Source organism: Pinus tabuliformis, chromosome 5_1 (genome assembly GCF_031772625.1).
Source record: "Pinus tabuliformis cultivar Carrire ecotype Pingquan chromosome 5_1, CPIR1, whole genome shotgun sequence".
NCBI classification, from domain to species: domain Eukaryota; kingdom Viridiplantae; phylum Streptophyta; class Pinopsida; order Pinales; family Pinaceae; genus Pinus; species Pinus tabuliformis.
The window spans coordinates 927358011-927381651 of NC_142305.1; the positions used below are offsets into that span (position 1 = coordinate 927358011).

Here is a 23641-nt window from a genome sequence, read left to right on the forward strand (position 1 = left end):
AATTATTAAACAATTTTATTTATTTTAAATTTCGTTTTTATTATTAAAAAAAATTAATGAAATATTTAATACACATATTTAATAATTAAAAAAAATTATTAAACAATTTTATTTTATTTTTTTAAATTTCGTTTTAATTATTTAAAAAAAAATTATTTTAATGCCCACGACCGCGCCACCACCGGGCTGCGGGCGGGCTGTTGGGCGATTCCAGGAATTGCCCAACGGCCCGCCCGCCACTCGGTGGTGGCTCGGCCATGGGCGAAGGGGCTGCGAGCGATTCCGGGAATCGTCCAACGGCCCATCCGCCGCATGGTGGTGGCGCGACCGTAGGTGGGGGGGCTCTAACGACCCGTTCGCCATTCGGTGGTGGTGTGGCCGTGGGCGGAGGGGCTTTCTACCACCCGGTGGTGGCGCGGCCGTGGGGGGAGGGGCTTTCTGCCACCCGGTGGTGGCCCGGCCGTGGGCATTAAAATATATATTTTTTTAATAATAAAAATGAAATTAAAAAAAAATGCTTAATAATTTTTTTTTTTTAATTATTAAATATGTTTATTAAATATTTCATTAATTTTTTTTTTTTTTTTTTTCTATTCTATTCTAATAATAAAAACGAAATTTTAAAAATAAAATAAAATTGTTTAATAGTTATTTTTTTAAAATTTTTAAATATGTTTATTAAATATTTAATTTTAAATATGTTTATTTAAAAATGTTTATTAAATATTTAATTTTAAATATGTTTATTTTAAAAAGTTTATTAAATTATTAAATATGTTTGTTAAAAATTATTAAACATATTTGGTTTATTAAATATGTTTAATAATTTTTATTAAAATTGTTTAATAATTTTTTTTTTTTTAAATAAAAAAACAAAATTTTGTTTAAAACAAAAAAATATATTTAAAATTTGTTTATTGATTTGTTTTTAAAGTAAATAATGAAAATCTAATTAATTAATTTATTTATTTCTTAAATCAAAAACACATTTTTTTATAAGTTTAAAATGTTTTTAATTTTTTTTTTAATTGGAAAAAACTTATATTTTTAAAATTTTCATATATATATATAATTTTTTTTAGTTTGAGCTTATTTTAGTTTTTTCTAAATGTTTTTAATATTAATTTTACTAGTTTTTAATTTTTTTTTGGTTAATTTTCCATTTTTGTATAATTTAGTTTGTTTTTAATTCTTTTTTTTCCTATTTTTTGTTAATGTTTTTTTAATCTTTCTATTTTTATTTGCTTAACTTTATATATATAAAATTTTGTATTTTTTCCAAATTCTTTTATAGTTTATGAGATAATTTTTTTTTTAACATATTTTATTTTTTTGTTTGTCTTTTTTTTTAATGTATATTTTTATATTTGTTTTTTAAGTAATCAACATTTTAATCCTAATTTCACTAGTTTTAATTTCTTTTTGTTAATTTTCCATTTTTTTTTGTTTTTTTTTTAAATCTAGTTCGTTTTTAATTTTCAATTTTTTTTTTTTTTTTTTTTTTGTTAATGTTTTTTAATTTTTCTATTTTTACCTACTTAATTTTATAGTTTTTTTTAATGTGTGTGTGTGTGTGTGTGTTTTTTTTTTCTTTTCCCAAATTTTTTTATGGTTTACATATTTGTTTTTGTTTTGTTTTGTTTTTTAATATGTTTTTTTTACTATTTATTTGTTTATAATTTGTAATTTTTTTTGCTAGTTTTTTAATTCTTATCTTTTATAGGTTAATATTGTTTTTTTTTACATTTTATGATTGATTTTTTTTTTTTGATGTTTGATTTTTTTTGTTTTTAATTTTTGTTTTATGTTTTGTTTTTAATATATATTTTTATTTATGTTTTGTTATTTTTTTGTTTTTAGTTTTTTTTGTTTTGTGTTTTTTCATTGTTTTAATTTTTAATTTTTATTTTATGTTTTCATTATTTTTTTGAAATTTTAATGTTTTTTGGGTCATGATAAAATATTTTACGCTATTATTTCGAAATGTTGAAATTTTACCCTTGAAAAAAATTTTGTTATCTCAGCATCAACACTTTTCGTTTTGAGGGTATTTTTTGCACAAAATTTATCATTGAAAAAAAAATGTTATTCGAACATCAACACTTCATTTTGAGGGTGTTTTTTTGGACGATTTTTGCACAAAAAATTGGTTTTCACCGCCATTTTTAAGATATGTTGAAAATTTATCAGTTGGTAAGGGAGCGCGCTGTTAAGGCGCTCCGTAAGCAAAGGTCACCGGTTTTAATCTCACCGATACCAAAAATCTAGCATGGTTTCCGCTGGTACGGCTCAGGCGGGTGCGATCCCCGGGTGAATTTGATGGCTTTGACGCCCCTGAGTCGTGGTCTTTCAACCATAGGGTAAGAGTGATTTTCAGGATTCACCCACTTATCAACCAAAAAAATAAATAAAATATGTTGAAAATTTACCCTAGAAAAAAAAAGGTGTTATTCCAGCATCAACACTTTTCATTTTTAGCATTGTTTTTGATGTTTTTTCGGGGTTCTTTTGCCAGAGTTCCCGTTTCAAAGTTTACATTAATCTAAACTTAGGGAAATTAAAATATTAATGGGTATTAATCTAATCAGGGGTGAAACTTCTAGAAAAAGCCATGGATCAAGTCAAAACGATCTGAGCCTTTGATTATGTTTTAATTTAGTCCGTTGGTTGTCCAATAGAGAGATATAAGAAGGGGCTTGAGGGTCATTTGGAAAACACACCAAATCGATTTTCTGAAGTGAGAAGTTCTCAAGAGGAAAATTCGATTGAGGAGATTTCTTGCAGTTGAGGGGCAGGGATAATTGGGGTTGAAGTATCTTCTCCGAGACCCCGAATACTTAGCAGAGAGGCAGAGAAGCACTAGTGGAGGTAGCACTAGGAAGGACTGATGCTGGGCCAAGAGGGCCCACGCAGTGCTTGACGCAGAGCCAGAAGGGGTAGCGTAGAGGAAGAGTTGTCTTCCAGCAGAAGTCCAAAACTTGCCGGCGAGTAGTCGGATCAGCCGGGAGTGTTGACGTCAGAGCTCCAGGAGGCAAGGACACCCTACACAGAGCTGACACAAAGCCTCAGAAAGCTCCACGTAGTTACTGCGAAGGGGCAACGTAGTTGTTGCCAGGGATAGTCAGTTCAATTGCTGGATCAATAGGATTTGCCGTGTGAAGTGAGGTATTCTCACTAAGTTTTCTGCTAGCGTCTTTTTCTCTGTAATTGGATCGTCGGAAGGGCATCCAGAGTTGTATTCAGAACTACTGCTTAATAATATAAAACCCTCAGAGTTGTTGCACCGGTTTTCGCGAATTGGGTTTTTCCGGGGACATTTGTCCAAAAATAACGGTGTCCGTTGTGTTGTATTTTCTTTCTTGCTCAGTCGCTTGTTTCCATATAATATTTAATTAAGTGGAGGCTGCAATGTATATGTTTCGATATTTGCTGTAGGAAACTACAAATAATTTGGTTGATTAATTTAACAAATAGAAGAAACATTGTCAGTTGCTACAGTAGGGATTCCGGTTGAGGAATTTTCACACAATGAAATGTCCCGTGGATCCATGGATAGTACACCTTCGCACAGTGGTTCTTGCAAAAATACAGTGGGGATCATATGGATTGAAGTCTTTGGTGTCGAACTCGAACTGCACTATTTCCTTAGCTTCGACATTAACATCTTTCAATCTCTTAATCTCGTACAATCCGATCCGCAAAGGAAGGGCGGGCCATGGTGCCTTCTTCTTCTTGTGCAGTGTTGATGATAACCCTGTGGAGAGGTGATATGCTAAGTCACCAGATTCGTCCTAAACCCCCCTGCGAATCCCGAATCCGGCGAATCTGACATGATTCGGTCCGGATTCGTGTCCAAATCGTAGGACACGTCATGTTTGAGGGCGTGTCGCGATTTTCAAAAGCGTGTCGCGATTTTATGACACATGTCCGCTTTCCAGGACTCGCTAAGCTCAGCGCAAGAATGAAAAGGGCATGTTTGCTCATTAAAATTGTCATTTGGCAAGTGATTTGTGCTGTTGGCAAGTGATTTGTGCTGTTGGAGCAAGGAGTAAAGCATTTTGGCAGTTTCATGATCAAGTCTAGGCCCTAGTATTGATATGCTATTCATGGTAATGTTAAATTCTTAAAGTAAAAGTGACATTCTCCTTAATCTTCATTTTCATCCTTTTACTTAAATTTTTAACATTACCATGAAATGACTCAGGATGTTTGAGAGTGGTTCCGGCCTCATTTGATTTCATATGGAGAAAGTAGAATTTTAGATTTCATTCAAAATCCAGCAGACTTATCAGTTTTTCAGGATTTTAGGATTGGGGGATTGCAATGTTTCCATTGAATTTTGTCATGTATTAGGGTATGGAACTCGTATTTAATCAAGAGCACCAAACCAAGAGCTTCTGAATATGTCGCTCCCGCTCCCGTTTTCGCTCCCGCTCCCCACTTTCGCTCCCACTCCCAAGTAACACTGTTCCTGATGATATGGGTCTGGACACCACTGTTGAGTTGGCATTGGCCAACATGGATCTCAATGATCCAGTGCTAGAGCCTATTAGATTTGATGACTTAGAGGGGTCAACCTCCATACCAGCAGATGCAGAGGCGACTATGGATACAGCGGAGTAGGAGGATGTAGAGGAGAGTAGTGGGGACCATGATGATGGGGACAATGATGCTGATTCTGATGCTGATTGATGCCTTGAGGCTTGTATACCTGTAGTTGTTTTATATTTTCTATTTCTATTTGCCATTGGCATTGCACCAACACTACCTATGTAACACATTTTGATTTGATGACTTAATGAGAAAACTACCATTGTCAATGTGTTTATCTTACTATCTTGTAGTTGTAAGTTGTCTTTCAGTTATGAATTATGAATCATGATTTAAATTTTTAATACATTTATCATTTATGTGACCAGTACCACTGACATTTATTTGAATTTTGTATGTACTATGCATGCTAATAGCTATAGATGAAGATCTATGTTTGAAATCAATAAATTTGTATCATTAATTAAAATTTGTGTAAGAAATATGATAATATCTAATTTTTGATATATATGTATATTTTATATATATATATATATATATATATATATATATTTTTAATAAAATAATATATAACGTGTCCTAACGTGTCCTGTTTCGGGGGGTCAGCGTGTCCGAATCCGACACCACGAATCTTGAATCCTACGTGTCCCGAATCCCCGTGTCAGGTGACTTAGGTGATATGAGACCTCTTGCATGACCAACTTGTCCATGGCATACCTTGGTAGAACATGCGAAGGCTTCTCAACGCTAAACACTCTGATGAAGGTGCCACTGGGTGAGGCATACCAATCTGCAATGTTAAATATTGCCTCCATCACCTCTTGGGACATGCAAGGTGGATCATGCTCAAAGATCAACTTGTACAACAAGATGATGAAATGGTCAGTCAGCCTCGTCATAACTCCTCAGTAGCTGCAGTCGAAAAGAAACTTGTAATAAATGTTGATGGCAGTCCCTTTTGGTGTCCATGTCCAACTCATGCTAGGAAACTAATGCCGGGCACAGATTGCATCAAGTAAATACGCAGACATGTAGAATCTTCCCTGGTCATCCTTGGGCGGATTCCGAGCGTTAGTCACATGGACTTTCAACTGAAGAGCCAACAAATCCAACCAGTTGAATGGCTTTCCATCACTCACCAACTAGTCTAACACAACCACCCAATTTTCAGGAAAGGTCTTTGTGCTCTCTTGACCGTATAATTGGCATGCAAAGATGATCAAGAACTGGCAGGCCTTCTTGAGAGACTTCGTCTTCTAAACATGATTGGGTGTCGTTCTCAACTTCGACGGCTTTTTCACCGAGCGCTTTACAATATCTCTGGTGTTCACAAAGCTATGGGTGGCATAGAAAAGTGTGTCCATGCGGTTCAACAGCTGATAGTTCTCTAGCTTGAAGGTGGCAAGCTCCATCCCACTGACACTGCTCAATTTCATAGTCTCTGGATCTGTGTGTGAGACAATCTAGTGGATGATGTCCGCACATTGGAAGGCGGGGTACCTGCATGCAACCTTGTGTAAGCCTGAGCGGTGAATATTGATGTAAACCTGCCGATCTTCTAAGTCTTCCTTGAAGTCCTCTGCAAAGGTATCCTTGATTTCCTGCCATGTCAACTTCATGCCCTTCTCGATGAACAATTGAGTGTCTGGATAAACTGGCAAATTCACTGACACTTGCTCAATTGCTTCCCCAGTGCTACTCTCGACAATATCCTTTGATGCAGTTCTCTTGGAGGCCATGTTACTTGGAGATAGAGAGGACACTCATGGCATGCAAATGTTAGATTGAAACCAAAAGCATTTCAAGAATCAGAACAAGCAGCAAATTGGTAAATGTTGGGAGGGATTGCACAATCTTGGGTCACAGAGGTGACTAGCTGCCAGTTGGAACTGTGCATTGCGTAGTCCCAACAGTTAGTGGGGAGGTCTTGCTGATTAGAACTACGCAATGCACAACTCAGTTTGGGCACAAACCAGGAGAGACTACGCATTGCGCAATCTCAGTGGCCAAGGCTCAGGGCTGGCTCCTAGAATTGCAGAGTGCACAGTTGAAGCTAGGCCTGGGAAACCTCTGCGCAATTCCAGAAGCCAAGGCTGAGGCCTTGAGCTCCAGAAATGTGTAGTGCATGCTTGGGAAAATGAGATCCGGGCCAAGGAAGCCCAGATCTACCCAAGGGGAGTGAGAAATCGAACAAATCTGAAGGATAGTGCGATGTTGGGTGCAGATTTAAGTGAATTATGATGCATGTAAGTGAAACAAGTGCAGGAATCAATCAAACTGAAGGAAAACGAATCATGTGGAAAGAGTCGCCGCAACAGCGACCATTGGTGCAAAAACTGGGTGATGCATGCAACACTTGGGAAAGACAATGCAAAACTTAAAACAAGGTTTCTACAAGATAAAACAAGTTAAAACGCTAGAATTCGTTCAACAAAACGAGTGAAACAACACTCTCACAAGCTAAACAAACAAAAATGACTGAAAAAACTACACCAAACTAGAAAAGCAAGACTTACCCGAAAAAGCAATGACGATTGCACCGGAGGTTCTTTGATCTCCTCGGGAATGCTAGAGCTCCAAGATCGAATGTGAAAATGAGCTCTAGCTGCGCCGATTAAATAGATTTGGTTGATTTAGGGTTTATGACGCGAAGGCCAAAAATCAAGGAAAAATTGACACTTGGCAGCAATTTCCAAAATAACTTAAGTGTTTCCTTCAGGCTGCTAAAAATAGATCCCTATTTTTTAGGGATGCTTTTTCTATTTTTTTTTGCGTTTTCGAGAAAAAGTTGCCATGCATTGCCCGGAGAGATTGCGCAATTCTGGGAAGGACTGGGCAACTCACTAGCTCATGCACTGAGAAACTTCTGAGGGAGAAGCTTCTGCTCAATTTATGGGATGAGTGGCTCTGGGCTGCTTCTCAGGCTCTGTGCAATTTCCCATTTGAAGGCTGGCTATCAACTGGCTCTGCGCAATTTCGGAGCTAGAGGCTCATTGTCAAGTTGGACTGCGCAATTCCTGAGAGAAAGGCTGGTTGCTATCAAGGATTGTGCTATTCACGAAGGCAAGCCTGGGACCGAGTTGAAACCAAGTCAAGAGACCGACATGTGGGTTACACAGTCAACCAAGTGAGAAAACACAAGCCATAATGCAAAAGATAAAGCTCAATCAAAGTGTAAGTACCTGGGTCAGTGTGAGATGAGCTGTTGTGATTTAGGAGGGAGGATCCAAAATGAAGCATAGGAAAAATTTTAGAGGATGGTTATAGCCGCGACAACAGCTTCTAAGGGATATGACTCAGGATTACAAGCCTCCTGACAAGACTATTTTAGAACAATACCTTGAAGCTTATCCCGTGGAAACCCAATATGAAACCAGACATGCTTATCTCAGCACTCTAGCAATTGCCTAGAGCAAGGACGAGGAATTGGAAATGGATAAGAAAGCCTTTGGAAAATAAAAAATCCCTAGTATTAAAAGAATCCAAATTAAGTCTAAGGGAAAAGAAGTTAAAGAAGAGGAATCTGAGGTTATTAAGGAGTTAACCTGATTAGTAAGAGAAATGAAGATTGAACATGCCAGACAAATAGGTGAAATGCAGAATTAGTTAATACAGATAGAAAGAATGCGAATGCAGAATGTGCCACCCAGGAATAACAATAATAACAGGAGTAATAATAATAATCCATGGCCAAGAAGGAATCCCTTGAGTGATCAGAGGCCCCCTACACCGCTTGAGTCTGCCAACATGGTTGATGAGGCTGTCCCTTTCTGCATACCTTGTGAGAGTTTCCATGAAGAAAGTACATGTGCATTTGCTAGAAGAATCTTGGAAGAAAGTAAGAATCAACTGGATAACAAAGCAAATCAAGAAAACTCCAAGGAAGGTCGATGTGCAAACATGGTTTCTTCATTGTTCACCATTAATAACTTCGATGAAGGAAATGACCCCATTACTCAGGAATATGGTGAAAAACCATTACAGGAACAAATTCTAGAGCTTGCCAAAAGCAAAGGTTACACTTATCAAAGAAAAGGTAAGGGCCAAAGTCAAAATAAGCAAGTCTAAGTTGCACTGAAACAGATACGGATACGGAGTTTGAAATGGATACGACAAATTTTCAAAAAATCTGGATACAATATGGCAGGAAACGACACACACACACACATATATATAAAAAAATAAGAATTTCATATTACCATTCATCTTTTAGAATCTAGATTATATCTAAAAATACATAATCAATTATCATCTATCATCATCATCAATTTCAGCATAAACATTGTCATCATCATTAATGATTATTATAACATTCATGATTCAACATATCATCAAGTTTCTGTTTCAAATTTCAATCATCAACATGACAAGTTACAACATCATCACCAAAATTAATAATGCATACTACATAGTACAAAGTACAAAATGAACTATGACTGGCAGTGTACTATCATTATCCATAATTCATATGGTTGTTCAAAAGTTTAAAAGTTAAAACACCATCCTAAATTATATTTACATATCATCAAATATGTTTTCATTCCTGTCACTAAGAAGTTCCACATCCTCTCCAGAAGTGGGAACATTGCTGCCATGTCCACTTGAAGATCCACCTATTGGTGACTGCACATCAAACAAAGTCATATGAGACCTAGCATTCAATGTCATATCCAAGTCAGGCAACTCTGGTTCCACATCCCATAATTTGGCAGCCCCAAATTTGTATTCGTCTCTCTTGTGTGATAGAAGGTGAAGGTTTGAATGAACATACACTAGTTCCTCAGCCTTCTTAGAGCCCAATCTGTTTCGCTTCACCGAATGGATGAAGCCATATGTACTCCAATTCCTTTCTGCTGAAGAGGAACTAGCAACCTATGACAAGATCCTGATGGCCAATTTTTCGATATGTGGAAGTTCCCCACCATAGTAGTTCCACCATTCAATTGGACTCATTGCCCTCTTGTCCCACATACAATCAATATCAGAACCCCAACCCTCTGATCCCACAAAATGAGCAAACTCTGCACGAATCCGAAGCCCAATTTCAGGATCTACAAAAAGCTTTCTAAAATCCTTTTTAAATCCTTGTGAGACTTCTGGGTCTTTGCTTGGTGTAGTTCTTTCTGGATCACTTAGCAACTTTGCAGCATAATATTTTGGATTCACTGCATAGGCCAAAAGGTGCAATGGGGTGGTCATCTTGTTCCACCTTTTGGTCAATATATCTTTTACTTCTTTGTAAAATAATTCATCTGGGTCATTCTCCTTGGCATTTATAACCACCCTTATCTTCTCTATCATGGAATCAATGCCCTCATACACCTCTCCCAAATTAGGCATATCTATGTCAAACATACGAAGCAAATCCACAATTGGCTTAATAAATGCTAAGAGGTACTCCACGTTATCCCACCATTCATCATCAACAACCAAATTTTTCACTGCTTGTGTTCTATCAAATTGGGATTGCCTCCATTGATTCCAAAGAGAACTGCATACCATTGATTGTAATGCATCTTTCACCTACATAAACCTTGTTAAGACTATGATGTGAGAAGCAAATCGTGTCTCGGCAACCTATGTGTGCCAAATTGCCAATGTTTCAATAAATTAAAAATGATAATTTGATTGAATAACTATTATGATTCACAAATCATGACATTTGAGAATCCAATTTACATATTTGAATTTAGAGTCATAGAAATTAGAATTTATGAAATAAACTTTAAAGTTTAGGTACCTTAAGGAGCTCCAACTTCGCAAATTCCCTGTAGATGCCTTGGGACATGTGGTGGTTTGTGATGAATGCTTGAATTTCTTTTGCCTCTTCAAAAATAACTCGAATCCACTCAATTTGCTTCCCCATCTTGCTCAACATGAGGTTCAATGAATGTACAACACAAGGGGTCCAAAATATGTGTTGATATTTGCCTTCAATAATTAGGTCTGTTGCTCTACACACCATTGCATTGTCAGTTATTATCTGGACAACATTTTTTGGCCCCACCAATCCAATTGCTTCAATCAAGATGTCAGTGATGAATTGAGAATTTTTCATCTGCCCCTCACAATCCACGGCCTTCAAAAACATTGCCCCCTTGGGCTCTGAGCAATCACATTGATCCAAGGCCTATTCCTTTGATATTTCCAACCATTAGAAATGATGGACACCCCTGAAATGCGCCATGAATTAGGAATGGGGCTTAATTTAGCCTCTAAATCTAACTTTTCAACACTCAACATTGTGGTGCAGGCCTTCTCATATCCAGGGCTCTTGAACCCTTTTGGGGCTTCATTCACTGCTTTTATCATCTTTGCTGAGTAAGGAGATTGCACAAGGTTAAAGGGAAGGCTATTTTCATAAATGCATTGAAAATATGGCTGCCTGCAATTGCCATCTCTCGAGCATAATTATTAAAACTCCTTTCAAGCGGTCCCAAATTAGACTACTTGGAACCAACAATTGCATGAGAATGAAGTGGAGGCTTTGATGAAGATGCTCCCAACCTTGTTGGGTGTTTTAATTGAACGGTGGGATTTGCCTCATTTTCTTTAGCATCTGCCTCGTCTTGTTCTTTCTGATATTTTGCAAGTTTTGCTTTGCTTAAACCATTTCCATTTGTCCCATTCTCTTTAGGTGCGCCACTGCATATTTGAACCCCATTTCCTTTTAACCCAAGTAAATGTGCTTTAACCTGTGTGTATGATCCCTTATACTCCTTTTTATACTCAGTGCAAACCCATGCCAATGATCCCCCTCAGATCTTCCCAACAGTAGTTACATATTTCCAAAGTGTTGACTTTGGATAAACTTTAGGGGCATATTCAATTTCATGTTCCACTTCCTCTGCGTCACAAATGGCTAAGCTTGAAGTTGCCATGAATGATGTTGATGATGTAAATGAAAATGCAAAATAAAATTGACAAATATGTATTTCAAAACAAGTTATAAATTATGATTCGGAAGTCAAAGCGATTTTTACATAAAATTCAAAATTGTTGTTGAAACTTGTTATGGCACTAGCTGTCTTCCTTCCCTTTTGTTCTAATGTCTTGACTCTTCTCTCTCAATTTGATAGTCTTCCTTGATTGAAAGAGTTGTGGGTACATCTCAATTAAACTTTTGCTTGTGTTTCTACTATCTAGGCCACATACCTTGGGCCCTCTGTTATGAGGTGAAGTCAAGTTCACTGTTTGCCTTTAATTATAAAACAGAGAATCCCAACGAAGACATAATGCATTGCCCTCCTCTAACAAAACAAAGACATAATGCATAAATTTCAAACTATATTTTGGCTCCCAAGCATAAATTTCAAACTATAAACTTGAAACTTAAAACATTTAAACATGACATCTTAGGAACATACAGTTGGTTTAATGTCTTCTTGAATTTCGAGTTGCTCTCTGCAGTCATTAACATTGCCTATGAAAGAGGGGTAGAGTAATTCTCAAGGAGGTTTTTGCAGGATTTGTGAAGGGGAGTCGGATTGGAAGCCATTTTGATTTGTATATGTTAGCCTTGATGGAGTCGAGAAAGAGGATTAAGCTGTTAATTTTGAAAATGTAACTCACAATGAAAATGGCAGCTCGACACTCACAATGAGCAATCGACACTCACTCTCGGCAGCGACTCTCAATCTCAGGTTCGACACTCACAGTGGCGACTCTCAATCTCGGTAGTCGGCACTCACTCTCGGCGACGACTCTCAGTCTCGGGTTCGACACTCAAAACGACAGCTCTCTGTCTCGACTCTTAATCCCGAATTCCGCTGCCAACACTCACTGAGACTCTAGTCACAGCAGCAGCACACTCCAGTCACATCGGCGGCGAAAATTGGAAAATGGACTCCAATCAGAATGACGATACACTCCAGTCATAGTGGCGGAGAAAATCGAAAAATGGCAAGTCGAAAAGGCAAACTGTTGGAGTAAATACTAAATAGGTTAGGTTGACAATTAGTTAAAAAAATTAATAAGAAACCCATTACCGACGGCTTGAAATCATAAAAATCGTGAAATGTTTTTTCTCCCAGCCGGATTTGTTCAAAAATGGCAATACGTTTTCACTGTTCACGGAAACAGATCATTTTTCTCAAAAACCACCAAAAAAAGATTTTACTTGCCACCTTTCCATTTACGTAAAAAAATATGCCTCAAAAATGTATTGACGCTGTTTTTCACACATTTTGTACCATAATCCGGATTCAAAACGACGAACGGTGTTTTCGGGTTGTTGGGTAGGGGTTTCCGGCAACTTAGATTGTACTCCATTGGGTTACCTTACCTTGCAAGAATATTGTCGAAGCCCAAAGCATCTCAGAGCCATCTTAAAACTTCTGAATAGGATTCCAAGTTGCCACATGCCAACTAGGGCCTAATGTCCTCATTCAAGGTGCACAACGCACTTCACCCCATTTAGGGTGCTCTCAAAGCAAATGGATCCTCCATTTGGCCCCAATGAAGGGTGTTTGCCAAACTATCAAGAGAACTCCCTTTGGTGTTTTAAATGCCAGATCAACCTCTCAAAGGGCTATGGACATCACCTTGAGAGACTTTGTTTGAAAGCTAATTGAAATTTATCATGATGATTTGATTATTATATATAAAAAAAGAAATATTTGAAAGATGTAGAAAAGATAGAATATCACTAAATCCAAATAAGTCAATATTTGGTGTAGACCAGGGAAAACTATTAGGTCACAATGTATCTAAAGATGGCATTTGTATCAACCAAACTAGAGTGGATTCCATAAAGAAAATGTGATGTTCCTTTTTCTGGTGTTCCTCATGGCATGGTTAGGATGGACTTTCAGGGTTGGAGGCAGATAGGTTACAGGTGCAGGTTTACTTCATCAGCGGGTCCAGGGGCTTTTGGAGTTGTTTCATGGGGTTTGAGGAGTTTCTTTGGGATCCGATGACATTCGCTTGGCGTATTCCATCATCTGCACAATTTGTTTTTCGTTCTGTCGCATTCGGACAACTTTCGAAAAATAGGGTTATTATTGTGAAAATTTCTGAATCTAACACATCAGAAACCCCTACTACATTTTCTGGTTTATTATCTCCTACTTGTTCTTTGCATTAACAAGTTATTTAAATGCATAAATATCGAAGTAAAAACAAATGCAACCTTCACAAATATATAGATTAGCAACTGAAATAAACTGAGACAACACAAGGGACACTGTTATTTTTGGACAATCGTCCCCAGAAAATCCCAATTCGGGAAAACCGGTGGAACATATATGAGGGTTTTATTATTAAGTAGATTTCTGAATACAACTAGGGTGTCAGAAATGTCTCACCCTTCAGAGAATATCCTTGGCAGCAATAACTCTATCGGAAGATGGATATTTCGGCTGATCAGCAACTAGATGAACAATCCCACGGTGACTCCAGTTGTTCCTTGCGTTGGACAGCGAAAGCTGCTCCACGCACTCCTCTGGAACTATGTCACCCTCTCTGCCTCTGCGTCAGCCAATCAGCTCTTAGTCTGTCCCACTAAATCACCTCAGCGCAACCTCTAAAGCTCACTGCGTCCTCTGCGTCAGCCTCTATGGCCTCAGCTTCTTTGGCCCTCTACATCCTCTGCGCTAGCCTCTTTAGCCTCTGCGTTAGTCCTCCTAGGTTCTGTGCTGCCTCTCTGATATGTATCCTTCAGCCTTGGATTGAAATCCCTTGTTGAACTGCCCCTCGCTGCAACTGATCACTCACTCGATTTCCTCAACAAACCCTGCCCCAGAAAATCGAATTCTTGATCTCTCTTGGTGTGTCTCCAACTGACCCTCAAGCCTCCTCTTATACTTTTTCTGTTGACGATTCAACGGCCGAGGTTTAGTCCCTAATCAACAGCTAAGATTAGATCTGGCTTGATCCTCGTTATTTAGAACTTTGTCACCCATATTATATTAATACACATTAATATTTTAATTTTCCTAAGTTTAGACATAGGAACTCATTAAAAATATTAATTATTTTAATTAGGTTGGAATTTCTCCAAACGATTTCTGGGTCTTGGAGATCTCATGTGCCTTAGCCTCTCCACCAAATTTCATGGCTAGAGAAAATCCAATGTTACCAAAAATAAACAATTATTGGGCCTAACTCAGTTAATTACGCTTAAGGTGGCATTCCGAGAAGAATACTTGATGGAACACCTTAGTGTAATAGCTTGTTGGAAACAGAACAAGAAGATCTACATGATGGAATGGTTATAAGTGATTTTAAGTGACCTGAGGAGGCGTGGTGGTCAATTTACCCTTTTTCCACATTAAAAAAATATTTTAATAAGAGGGAAAAGTGCTCAATGATTAAAATTATAGTAAAATGGGAGGTTCTAGAGGGGTCCATCAGATCTATAAAAAGAGGAGGAGGAGGCCATTAGAGGACATCTTGAATTGTTGCTATTCTCTATTGATGAGGTTTGGAGAATCTAGTTCCCAACTTCTAAACCCCAAGACGGAAACCCTCGGGTATGCTATTTAGTGTTGGATGAAATCCCAACATTCTTGAGGAGATTTCACTCAGAAATCTCACAGTGCTTCATTGGAGTTTGGAGAGAGCAGTTTTGCAGTAGCAGCTTGTGCATTGGAGCGGGGCTCACATAGAGCTCCCATTTGGGCGATATTTTTAGTTACAGTTTGGAGGCTGAATTAGCATTGCAGCAGAATATTTGGAGGTCTTCTCAGTTATTTTTTTGGCATGTAACCTTTCTCCCATATTATAATAAAATAAAGCTGAGTTCCTTGTTGCAGCATTATTGGTTGTTTCTTGTGTTGTTGAATTTTCTGGTGATTTTCTCTTAAATGTGCGAAATTTTTATATGAAGAATTGTGTTTTTGGAAACTGGCAAAATCTTCTGTTTGGTACACTACAGAAAATACCTCTCATGGAAAATAAAAAGGCTGTACAATCTTTTTTTGGTAAAAGAAATTTCATGGAGATAGTGAAACCAATGAATGATTTGTTAAAGAAAGATTTTTGTTCAAGTGGAATAATGACAGTCAAAGTGCATTTAAGAAGGTTAAAGAAGCTATCACATTTGCTGTAATATCCCGTTTCAGGGATATGCCTCAAACCCAAGCAAACTCCAACCCAATACATGCAAATGATATAGTAACTGGGGAGCTCAAAAGAAAATAATAGTGGTGCAACATATAATAATATAAACACGGAATACAAGCAGATACTTAAGAAATGCAGAGAGAAATGCTAGGCCATTTTATTATACTGAGCAATGGAATGAGTACAGGAGGTGATCAGAAAGATGGCACCTCGACTTGCTCAAGGCAAGTGAAGAAATACACTCAGAATAGCACGGAAATGGCTTCTCTTTGAACTGCGTTCAAGCTGCCGGAGAATCGCTGTGCTGCTGCTAGAACCAAATGAGATTTGGGGCTGTTCCCCTCAGAAAACGCTGAAACTTTGGAATCCGCCTCTACTCAATAAACCCAGAAAAGCCCAGAAAGCTTTTCCAAAATGGCTGACCCCCGAAAATCGTCCCCTTGAGGACCTACGCAATCCCTCAAGGCTCTGCACTGCCACAGAATGGAACCCTCCAAAACTCCGCCCGAAACTCTGCCAAAATCCTCCAATATGCAAGGGCTGATCCCTTGCTCAATCTCCCAGCTCAAATCCTCCGCAAAACCCTCAATCCAGAACTCCCACCAAAAGAACTGCGTCCCTCTCTCAAGACTGCGCAGTTATCCAAAAATGCTCAGTTCCTCCTCACTCCAAAGGTCAATCCTCCTGCAAAAGACTGCTGAAAACTACCTTGCCCGAGTAGGCACTCGAAGTCCCCCGGGGCTAAGGGTGAGATCTCCGAATGGAGACACTCGTTGCACTAAACAGTGCTGCAAACAGGCTAAATAACCAGCGTGCTCTAAGTCGAAGTGACTAGCTCAAATGCACATAATCAAATGCCAAAATGAGGAGGCTCCTCTCTCCTTTATAGCGTTGGCCCTTCTCAACCCTAAGGCCCACCTCTTCCAACGTAGCCTTCCTCTTGCCACGTGTTTTTCTCCATCTGCGCAGTCCCTCCAAGTGTCTACGTGGGCCCCTCCTCTACGTGGTCCTTTGGCCCCCTTGGCTCCCCTTTAAGTTACAACGTTGTGCTACTAGGGAGTGACTTTATTCTAAAAGTGAGTTATGTCCCCCCTTTCCTCACCTTTTTATTTATAAATAACTATAGAAGGCAAAATTGAGCAAAAATCGAATATTCCAATTAGCCATGGCTAATTAGGAATATTACAGTCTCCCCCGGAAAAATGTTGCTTGTCCTCAAGCAACTGAAGTGATGGATGCTGCAAAATTTTCTCACTCTCCCAAGTGGCATCCTCATCTGGTAAATTCTTCCACCTCACTAAAAATTCCTGGACCGTCCTGCTCCGTAGCTGCCTCTCCCTGGTATCAATAATAGCCTCTGGCTGCAACACCAAATGCCCCTCATCATCTGTGGGCGGTAGCTCATCTGTCACTGTCACATGTTGTCCCAATGCCTTCTTTAGGCATGATACATGAAAGACGTTATGAATCTTGCTGCCTTGGGGCAGCTCCAACTCATACGCAACCTGACCAATCCTGCGTATCACCTTGTATGGCCCATAAAGGCGGGGCTTGAGCTTTTCAGCCCCCTTCTGCTTCAGTGACGATTTTCGGTATGGCTGTAATCGTAGGTAGACCAAGTCCCCTACCTCAAACTGTCTCTCCAACTGAACCCTGTCAGCATATAGCTTCTGCTGGTTCTGCGCTGTAGCCATATTATCCTCGAGAGTTCGGAGAATATCCTGACTCTCTTGGATCCAAATCTTGGCTCTCGGAGCCTTGATAGCACCAAACATCACGTCAACAAAAGATAAAGGATGATATCCATACAAAGCATAGAATGGTGACATACCGATGGACATGTGATGTGTAGTGTTGTAGCAGTACTCCCCCGATGCAGCCACTTCAGCCATGCTCTCTACTGCCCACTGACATAGTTACTCAAGTAGCCCTCCAACCACTTGTTAACTATCTCTGTCTGCCTATCCGTCTGTGGGCGATAACTAGTACTTGGTGTCAACTCCATCCCCACCAACCGGAAAAGCTCCTGCCAAAATCCATGAAACGGCTGTCCCTGTCACTGGTGATGGTCTTAGGAAGACCATGTAACCTGAAGACCTCTCTGAAGAACAGTTCGGCCACCTGCGCTGCTGTGTAGTGCGCGGATATGGCGAAAAAATGTGTGTACTTTGTCAGTCGATCAACGACGACAAAGATGCAATCCTTGGCCTATACCATTGGCAACCCTGTGATGAAGTCCATCGAAATACACTCTCATTTCCCCTTTGGAATGGGACGAGGCTGCAATAATCCTGTAGGATGGCTCATCTCCCCCTTGTTCCTCTAGCAAACATCGCACTCCCGGACATGATGGAGTATGTCCTCCTTGAGGCCCTTCCATGAGAACCTCTCTCTAATGGCCCTGTAGGTTTTGGTAAACCCCTGATGGCCGACCAATGGTGAATCATGTGATGCCTGAAGTATCTTCTTCTTGAGCTGAGATCCCTCAGTCAAGAAGATCCGGTCCCTGTAGTAGATGTTCTTGGTTACCACCCTATACCTGTCATCCGCCACCTGCCCATCCAGAACCTCACATGCAAATCTGTCCTTGGAGTACTCTACTAAGAGTCGAGCCCTCCAGTCTGTATCCAAGCTCATAAGAGACAATGTGGCTAGTTTACGTGAAAGGGCATCTGCTACCATGTTGTTCTTACCCTTGACATACTCAATGTCAAAGTCATATGCTTGGATCTTACTGATCCACTTCTGCTGCCTCTCTTGTAGCTGCTTTTGCTCCAAAAAGAACTTGAGGCTGTTGTGATCAGTCCTCACCCTGAACCCGTTACCCACTAAATACTGCGGGAACTTGGCCAATGGATGCATGATGGCCAGCGTCTCCTTGTCGTATATAGAATACAACCTCTCGTGCGGAAGGAAGGAGCTTCCGGCTCTCAAAGGCTATAGGGTGACCTCCCTGCATCAATAGTGTGCCGATCCCCTCTCCCGACGCATCACACTCCAAAACAAATGGCTGCGAAAAATCTAGCAATACAAGCACTGGGCAGCTACTCATAACCTCCTTGAGTCTGTCAAAGGCTAGCTGCACTGTATCCGACCAACTGAATGCCCCCTTCCTTGTTAGATCTGTTAGGGGTGCAGCAAGCTGTGAGAAACTATTGACGAACTTCCGGTAGTAAGTACAAATGTCGATGAATCCTCGAAGTTCTGTCACGTTCCTCGGCTCCGGCCAATCTCTGATGGCCCTAATCTTCTCCGCGTGGACTCTCACTCCGTCCACCCCTATGATGTGTCCCAAGTACAACATCTCCGTCAATCCAAACTCACACTTGGAGAGCTTGGCATAGAACTGCTACTCCTCCAAGACGTGCAACACTATCTCAATGTGCTGGAGATGCTCCTCCCAAGTCCTGTTGTAAATGAGTATATCTTCAAAGAACACCAACACAAACTTCCTCAAGTGACTGCGGAAGATGTGATTCATGTAAGACTAGAATGTAGCTGGGGCGTTGGTTAGCCTGAAGGGCATCACCAAAAACTCAAAGTGCCCATAGTGACACCTGAAGGCGGTCTTGGGAATGTCTTGTTCCCTCACGCGAATCTGATGGTACCCAGATCTCAAATCAATGTTTGAGAATAACCGTGCTCCTCTCAACTCATCCATCAACTCATCGATCCTGGGTATGGGGCACCTGTTCTTCAGTGTCTTCTTGTTCAGGGCCCTGTAGTTAATGCACATCCTCAATGTGCCGCCCTTCTTCACCAACACCACAGAAGAAGCAAAAGGACTTGTGCTCGACCGAATGTGTCCAAGAGCCAGCAACTCCCGAATGGCCCACTCAATCTCATCCCGATAGGCCTTGGGATGTCTATAGGGGGTAGTAATCACTACCTGTATGCCCTGCTCAAGCTCAATGGTTTGCTCAAACCCCCGGTCTGGTGGTTGTCCTGGCGGAATCTCCCCAAATACTGTGGCATACCAGTCAAGGATGGACTGTATCTCTGGGTGCACTGTCCGCCCTGTAGTCCCTATCTCTGATGCACGCAGCTCCACTGCCCACTCTATGTCTCCCTTCCGAAAGACTGCCTCCATTCGATGAGCCGAAACAGTCTGAGGCGGATATGTGTGTTGTCCCCATATCTTCTCATGCCTCCCTGTCTTCTCATCATCCCACTCCATCTCTAGGGCCTTCCAATCTGTCGTGACCTTCCCTAGAGTGATAAGCCACTAAACACCCGGTACTACATTGGTATTCGAAATATTGACCGTGAAAAAGTGGTCAGTCAGTGTGTAGGTGCCCATCGTCAGTGATAACTCTGGGACATAACGAGTACACACCATGGTCTGATCTCCTGGGACCAAAACTGAAAATCCATCGAAGCTCTCTGTCTGTATACCTCTCTACTCAACCATCTGTGCGTCGATGAAGTTGTGGATTGCCCCACTGTCGACCAAAACTGGTACTCGCTGGCCACGTACTGTCCCCCATATGCGCAACGTCAAATACTTGGGAACCCCTCGCAATGCTGCAAGGGCTCCTCCAGTAGGTGCAAAAGCTGCACCACCTACTGCTGGTGGCGGAGGCGGCAAGGGACCCTGCACAACATGACTATCTCTTGCCTCCACATCCTCCTCCTCATCCTCTTCACCGCTGCTCTCGGAGAGGACCTCAATAAAGTGTGCTTTGCCAGCAGCGCATCTATGTCCTGGTGCCCACGGTTCCTGACAGGTAAAGCACAACTGCTTCTTCTTCAACTCCCTCCTGGCATCATCATCAATCTGTGCTCATCCTGGATTCCCCTTTGGAGGCAGAATCCTCACGTCCTTCCCCTTAGGCTGGAAAGCCTGTCTCTGGGGGTAAGGTGTCTGGGTCCTGGGTAAGGCATCCTGTAAGTCCCGGGTCCTGCTGATAGCATCTTGGAGTGTGGCTGGTCTAGTGGACCTGACTAGACCCCGAAGTGGCTCTACTAACCCCTCAACAAACATGTAGATCCTCTGTGCCGTGGATAGATCTGGTACCATCACTGAAATCCTCAAGAAGTCTGCAATGTAGGTCTCTGGGCTCCCTGTCTGTTTGAGCCTTGTCAGCTCAACAAAGTGCTATTCCGGATCCCTCCGGTCAAACCTCTCCATCAATCTCCTGGTGAACTCGGCATATGTCGTCACTGTGGAGTGTTCGAGTGTAACCAACCCATGGAACCACCAGTCCTGGGCCTCACCATCCAAATGTAATGTCGCCACCTTGATGGTCTCTCTCTCTGACATCTGGTTAAGCTGGAAATAGATGTCCAGCTTCTCCACCCAAGACTTTGCTGAACTGTTTGATGAGCCATCAAACGTAGGCAAGTGAAATCTACTAGCTGTGAGGTGGGTGTCTCCATCATGATAATGCCGATATCCTTTGTGATGGTCACGGGGTCTACTATCCCGTTGGAGCTGAACAAAGTCTCTGAATGAGAGAGCATCCCTGAACTCCTGCCCATAGGCCTGGTGCTTCGCAAAATAATCACCCATATGACCGGGCTCTGACTCCTGCTGTGCTTCGGCCCTCGTATCTGCTCCTAGGAAAGTGGGCATGGTAGAGCGTATAGGGGCATGTGAGGCCACCTGCTGAGTAGTATCACGCTGAGTGGCACCCTGCTCTGGCAAATGGTGAGATGCACCTGATCCCTCTCCAACCTGGAAAACTTGTGGGCTCTCAGGCTGTCTAGCCTCCACCGCCGTGAATCTCTGCCCCATCACCTCGATCTGCCTCAATAGATCCTGCATTGATTTGAGGAGCATGTCCGCAAATTTCTTCCCATCATCATCTGCCATCGGATCCTCTTGCTCTGCATCCACCACAGGCTCCTCCTGTTCTGCGTTCACCACAGGCTCCTCCTACTCTGTGTCGACCACCCGAACACAATCTCCCTCTCCGTAGGTGTTCTCCAACCTACACCCAGTGTCTCGGTATCTCCTACCTCTGTAACAAATGTAGGGCTTTTCCCCCGGTGTCATAGATTGCTAACTCCACAGGCTGAGCTAGATCTATGCTCTGATACCACTGTAATATCCCGTTTTAGGGATATCACTCAAACCCAAGCAAACTCCAACCCAATACGTGCAAATGATATAGTAACCGGGGAGCTTAAAAGAAAATAACAGTGGTGCAACATATAATAATATAAACACAGAATACAAGCAGATACTCAAGAAATGCAGAGAGAAATGCTAAGCCATTTTATTATACTGAGCAATGGAATGAGTACAGGAGGTGATCAGAAAGATGGCACCTCGACTTGCTCAAGGCAAGTGAAGAAATACACTCAGAATAGCACGGAAACGACTTCTCTTTGAACTGTGTCCAAGCTGCTGGAGAACTGCTGTGCTGCTGCTGGAACCAAATGAGATTTGGGGCTATTCCCCTCCTCAGAAAACGCTGAAACTCTCGAATCTGCCTCTACTCAATAAACCCAGAAAAGCCCAAAAAGCTTTTCCAAAATGGCTGACCCTTGAAAATCGTCCCTTTGAGGACCTACGCAATCCCTCAAGGCTCTGCGCTGCCACAGAATGGAAACCTCCAAAACTCCGCCCGAAACTCTGCCAAAATCCTCCAATATGCAAGTGCTGATCCTTTGCTCAATCTCCCAGCTCAAATCCTCCGCAAAACTCTCAATCCGGAACTCCCACCAAAAGAACTGCGTCCCTCTCTCAAGACTGCGCAGTTATCCAAAAATGCTCAGTTCTTCCTTACTCCAAAGGTCAATCCTCCTGCAAAAGACTACTGAAACTACTTTGCCCGAGCAGGCACTCGAAGTCCCCCGGGGCTAAGGGTGAGATCTCTGAACGGAGACACTCGTTGCACTAAACAGTGCTGCAGAGAAGCTAAACAACCAGCGTGCTGTAAGTCGAAGTGACCATCTCAAATGCACATAATCGAATGCCAAAATGAAGAGGCTCCTCTCTCCTTTATAGCGTTGGCCCTTCTCAGCCCTAAAACCCACCTCTTCCAACGTAGCCTTCCTCTTGCCACGTGTTTTTCTCCATCTGCGCAGTCCCTCCAAGTGTCTACGTGGTCCTTTGGCCCCCTTGGCTCCCGTTTAAGTTACAATGTTGTGCTACTAGGGAGTGACTTTGTTCTAAAAGTGAGTTATGTCCTTCCTTTCCCTACCTTTTTATTTATAAATAACTATAGAAGGCAAAATTGAGCAAAAATCGAATATTCCAATTAGCCATGGCTAATTAGGAATATTACATCTGCGCTAGTCCTTGTTAGCCTCGACTCATCCAAAGATTCCATTCTATATTCCAAGGAGCAAACCATCACTTTTATGACTAAAAACCTTAGGGATGCAGAATTAAAGTACACCACCACTGAAAAGCAAGCATATGCCCTTGTTCAATTGCTTAAGTATTTCAGAAGTTATGTTGGGTACTACAGGATTTTGGCATATGTTCCTTGTCCTGCTGTCAAAGACATCTTAGAACAAGAAGATTGTCTAGGAGTTAGGGAAATAGTTACCAAAGATTCAAGAATATCACTTGGACATTAACTTATGTTAAATAAGGTGTAACTAGAGTAATTAGTATTAATAATTGGATAGTTTTGGATCCACCTAGCTTCTTTTTATATGCTCAACATGTGCTGGTTAGTACACCTCCTATTTTCCTTATTATAAATAAAAGAGGACTGCCCTCCGTTATCATCAAGAGGTATTGTTTTGGTTTCATATTGGAAAAATGCACTTCTTGATTGAAGTATTGGAGAGTTCCCCACTCTAGCAGGGGTTTGACTATTGTTTGCTTTTACTTGTGGCTATCTTGTAGAATTGTTTTGTGTCTCCTGGTTATGTTGCAATTATATTGTGATTGATTGTGTCCGTTGGTATTTCTTTGATATTGCTTTGGTGATGTTGCTTTCTTCTTGCAAATACTAGTGAATGTATGGTTATGGCCCATATTTTTCTAATATTTAACCTCTTTTGGTTTATTCTAATTAGTGGGTCCATAACATTTTTTACTATATCACTTGTCATTTTCTCATTT

At 41.0% G+C, this 23641-nt stretch overlaps 1 protein-coding gene across 1 annotated transcript in view; it reads left to right on the forward strand.

Moving 5' to 3' along the window:
* The window catches only part of LOC149167821 (acylamino-acid-releasing enzyme 1-like), a 275851-nt gene that overhangs the window by 189837 nt on the left and 62373 nt on the right, over nucleotides 1-23641 (forward strand). The window lies entirely within an intron of this gene.